This window comes from Otolemur garnettii, unplaced genomic scaffold (genome assembly GCF_000181295.1).
Source record: "Otolemur garnettii isolate 467f Iridium unplaced genomic scaffold, OtoGar3 scaffold00051, whole genome shotgun sequence".
In the NCBI taxonomy this organism is placed as follows: Eukaryota; Metazoa; Chordata; class Mammalia; order Primates; family Galagidae; genus Otolemur; species Otolemur garnettii.
Window position 1 is genome coordinate 2,644,312 of NW_003852446.1, and position 5,261 is coordinate 2,649,572.

The 5,261-nt window shown below is 38.6% G+C and overlaps 1 protein-coding gene across 3 annotated transcripts in view; it reads left to right on the forward strand.

Moving 5' to 3' along the window:
- Positions 1-5,261, forward strand: part of REPS2 (RALBP1 associated Eps domain containing 2) — a 184,088-nt gene that overhangs the window by 108,792 nt on the left and 70,035 nt on the right. The gene's annotated exons all lie outside the window — the stretch shown is intronic.

Below are 5,261 nucleotides of genomic sequence, written 5' to 3' on the forward strand. Positions count from 1 at the left end.
TCTTTAGTGACTGGTTTCTTTCATTTAGCATAATGTTCATCCGTGTCATAGCATCGATCAGTACTTCATTCCTTTTATGGCTGAATAATCTTTCATCATATGAGTAGACCATATTTTGTTTAATCAGTTGATGGATATTTGGGTTGCTTCCATTTTTTGACTATTGTGGATAATTCTGCTATGGCCATTCGTGTCCAAAATTTTGTATAAACATATGTTTTCCCTTCTCTTGAGTATACGTGTAGGGATGGAATTTCTGGTTCATGTAGTAACTCTATGTTGAATATTTTCAGCATCTACTGAATTATTTTCCAAAGCAGCCACACCCATTTCACCACCTCTCTAGCAGTATATGAGGATTCTCATTTCTTCACATCTTCAGAACACTTGTTGTTGTCTTTTTTATTTCAGCCATCCTCGTGGGTATGAAGTGGCATTGTTATTATTGTGGTTTTGATTTGGATTTTCTGGCTAATGATGTTGAACATTTTTTTTGTGTGCTCATCAGCCGGACTTATGTCAATTTTGGAGAAATGCATGTTCAAAATCTTTAGATAGATTTTTTAGAATTGAGTTATTCATCTTCTTAGTGTTGATTGTGAGGACTCTTTGTATACTCTGGCTATAACTTCCTTTTCAGACGTTTGATTTACCAATATTTCCCCTCATTCGTGGGTTGTTCTTTCACCTTTTGATGGTGTCCTTTGACTCACACAAGTTTTTAATTTTGATGAGGTTAAATTTATTTATTTTTCTTTTGTTGTTTATACTCTAGAATCTTATCTAAGAAATGATTGCCTAACTGAAGGTCACAAACATTTACTTCTCTTTTTTCCTAAGAGTTTTATACTTTGAAGTCTTACATTTATGTCTTTGATCCATTTTGAGTTAATTTTTGTATATGGTGTGAGATAGGAATCAAAATTCATTTTTCTGCATGTGGTTGTCTAGTTGTCCGAGTATCATTTGTTGAAAACACTAGTAATCCCTCATTTAATTTTCTTAACACTTTGTTGAAAATCAATTGACTATCAATATTAGGGTTTATTTCTGGACTCTCAGTTCTGTTCCATTGCTCTGTGTTTGTCCTTATGCCAGTATCACAGTGTCTTGATAATTGTAGGTTTGTAGTAAGTTTTGAAATCAGGAAATGAGTCTTACTACCTTAAAACTCTGAGACCCTTGTACACATACTTATACATGAAGTTCAGGACCAGCTTGTCAATTTATGCAAAAAAAAAAAAAAGACAACTGGGATTTTGTTAGGGATCATGCCGAATCCATAGATCAGTTTGGTTAGTATTGGTATCTTAATATTAAGTCTTCTGGCTGGGCACAGTGGAGCATGCCTATAATCTCTCTGGGAAACCAAGGCAGGAGGTTCACTTGAGGTCAGGATCACTTTGAGACTAACCTGAGCAAGAGTGAGACCCCGTGTCTACTGAAAATAGAAAAATTAGATGGGTGTGGTGGTGTGTGCCTATAGCCCCAGCCACTTGGGAGACTGAGGCAGGAGGATCGCTTGAGCCCAGGAGTTTGAGATTGCAATGAGCTAGACTGAGGCCATGGCACTCTGGCCTGGGTGACAGAGGGAGACTCTGATTCAAAGAAAAATTAAATCTTCCAATCCATGAACACAGCATGTCTTTCCATTTATTTAGCTCCTTAAATTTATTTCAACAATGTTTTGTAATTTGCAGTGTATAAGTCTTATACTTTTTTTGTTAAATTTGTTCTTAAGAGTTTTACCCTTTTTGATAGTATTCTAAATGAAATTTTAAAAAGTTTTCATTTTCACAGTCTTTACTACTAGTGTATAGAAATAAAATTGGGTTTTACATATTAATCTTCTATCCTGTAACCTTATTGAACTTTCTATTAGTTTATTTGGACATGTCTTATCCTTAACTTAGGTAATGAGTTAGGACTTCTAAATACTTAACTAATCCTTCAGCTACCGACAAATTAAGAAGGAAATCTCTTTTAGTGTTTGGAAAATATCAAAAGGGTTGTTATTGAATACTTGCATCCAGTTTTACTTTTTTCCTCTCACCTGTGAAACCAATTGACCTAGTAGTATGTGCTTTACCTGTGAAATGACCAGTATGTCCTAAGCCAGGTTTCCCTATTTGCAGAGTTCTTTTGGGCTGTCTACTCCATTCATACATAGCACTGGATATGCTAGTCATTGTCTGTGATATGAATCTGAATATCACTTTTCGTAAAGGACTCATTTAAATCACTTTATATGCATTATTTCTAATCCTCTTGGTAATCCTGTGAGGTAGATGCTATTTTATCCCCTTGTTACTGATGCAGAAACTGAAGTGCAGAAGTTAGTTTGCCCAAGGTCATGGAGTTAGTAGCTGTTGCAACTAGGGTTTGAACTTGTGTAGTCCGATGCTAGAGCCTACGCTCTGCAATCTCAGAAAGGGGGGGCAGTCTTTCTCTTTTCTCTACCTCTGTTGCCCCTTCCAAGTTATCTACTTGGTCAGATTTTTAGTAGATGTGTCCTGTTAAACTTCCCCTGCTGGAGGTTGAGTTCTTAGGACAGAGCAGGAGACTGTATGCTATTATTAATGATGCTATTATTCCTGGGATCACAGGCCTCACCCTCCTTCACCAGCCAGCTGAGAACCATGAGTCATCTTCAGACTTGGGCCATTTGCTGCCACTGCAGTCATTTGTCTTGGAAGGGCCAAGGAGTGCCTTCTAGATTCCTAGGCCTGGGTCCTTGCTTTCAGAGCATTCATACTGATAGAGCATGAAGGCAGCAATCTCCAGTCTTTTTGGCATCAGGGACTAGTTTCATAGAAGACAGTTTTTCCACAGACAGGTAGGATAATTCAAGTGCATTATATTTATTGTGTACTTTATTTTTATTACATTGTAATATATTAAAAAATACTTACACAATTCCCCATAATGTAAATCCAGTGGGAGCCCTGAGTTTGTTTTCCTGCAACTAGATGGCCCCAGAGCTAGCATCACTGCCTCAGCTCTACATCAGACCATCAGGCATTAGATTCTCATAAGGAGAGTGCAGCCTGGCTCCCTCACATGCATGGTTTACAGTAGGGTTTGAGCTCTGATGAGAATCTAATGCCACCACTGATCTGAGGGAGGGGAAGTGCAGGTGGTGACGCCAGTGAAGGGGGTGGCTGTAAATACAGATGAAGGTTCACTAGTTTCACTGCTGCTCACCTGCTGCGTGTGGCCTGGAGTTGGGGGCCACAGCATTAAGGTGTCCTTTTGCGCTTTTCAGTAGTTGGGAGATAAAAGATGTTGACTGTAGTGTCTCTTTGGCATGAGATTTGAAGTTCCAGGTGTTGTTTAAACATAGAGAAGTACATTTGGCTTATTGGGCTGGATGTACATTTTTGGAGGTAAGAATCTGGTTCAGGTGTTTCCAGGCCTGTCTGTGCTGGTCTTCAGCATGAACATCTAGATACATACTGGTATCAATCTCTGGGAGTTGTAGTTACAGTGTGCTGTCCAGCTTTGGCTGCTTTTTTGCCTTACCTTGTTTGGTAGAGGTTTTTATTTTCTAATAACTATTTGAAAGTTTCTGTACTAGCACAGTTCGTGGGTTTATGGCCAGAGAAGCTAAAAGCCAGGCAAAGATTTACAGAGGGCACAGCAGCCCTGCTACTGCGGAGGGTGCATTCTCTTTTATTTCCTTCCTCAGGTTTACCAGTGCTCCGGGCTGGGTGAGAGCTTCAACTGGGGAGTGTGGGGGAGGAACAGGGCTAGAATCCCTGGAGGATGGAGTGGGAAATGTTACTGTACTATGACCTTTATTTTTTAAATGTTTACAAAACTCGTTGAAGTAACAGACAAGTATCTTTTTGTGTATAAAATTCAAACATTACAGATCTGTTCCTTGACCTTATTCCTACTAAGCCCAGTGTCCTCCTCAGGGAATGCCTCCTTGTGACATTTTCTAGTGCATTTATGAACGTCTCTGTGTACCTATGAAATAAATGTCATGTTTCTTTGTCTTTAACTGATACCACATTATACATATTTTCTCCATGCTGCATTAAGTCTTAGAGATAAATCCACATCAGAGCTGTTAATTGTCTCTTTTCATATGCATTCTAGACATTGGCTATACTATTTAAAAGTGCATTATGGAAAATTTCCAATTTATGTGAAAGTAAGGAATCCTCATTTCCAGATGATTTTGAAGCAAATCCCATATAATATATAATTTCATAAATACTTTGTATATATCTTTAATAGATAGTAATTTTGGAATAGTGGTTCCTTAATAACATCTAACATATAGCTAGCATTCAAGTTCCCTGAATTATTTCAAGTATATATCTTTGTATAGTGGCTTGTTCAAGTCAGAATTCTAACAAAGTTACATGAACATTGTACCTGTTTTGACGTCTCTTAAGTCTTATTTAATCTATAAGTTTCTCCCTGAATCTTTTTTCTCCTCCTTGCTATTCATTTACTTATTCATTCATAAAAAATCATTCATCCTGCAGCCTTTCCCACATTCTATTTGTGACTGCTTATTTGTTCTTCCATCTCCTGTCTTTTCTATAAAGTGGCGGGTAGGTCTAAGCTTGGTTAGAATCAGTTGAGGTTTTATTTTTATTTTTTTTTATTAAATCTTAGTCGTGTACATTAATGCAATTGAATGGCAGGTCTATTTTCAGTTCCCTAAGTGTTCTCCAAACATCTTTCCAGAAGGAACGTAAGAATAGCGCCTCATGATGCTGTGTACTTCCTGCTGCAGAACCTTAGGAGATCCCTGATTCCCAGGGCCTTTCTTTTGTGATGTTTGATTGATAGTGGGTTTGTATAGTATTAGTCTGATCCATGTGTTATGATAAAGATCCCTAACAACTTTTCTTTTCTTTCTTTTTTTTTTTTTGAGACAGAGTCTTACTATGTTGCCCTTGGTAGAGTGCTGTGGTGTTACAGCTCATAGCAACTTCCAACTCTTGGACTTAAGTCATTCTTTTGCCTCAGCCTCCCAAATAGCTGGGACTACAGGTGCCCGGCTGCAGTGCCCGGCTATTTTTTTGTTGCAGTTGTCATTGTTTTTAGCAGGCCCAGGCTGGTTTCAAACCCCTCAGCCTTGGTGTATGTGGCCAGCGCCCTAACCACTGAGCTACGGGCAGTGAGCAATCCCAACAACCTTTCTTTTTCTTTTCTTTTTTCTTTTTTGAGACAGAGCCTCAAGCTGTCCCCTGGGTAGAGTGCTGTGGCATCACAGCTCACAGCAACCTCCAACTCCTGGG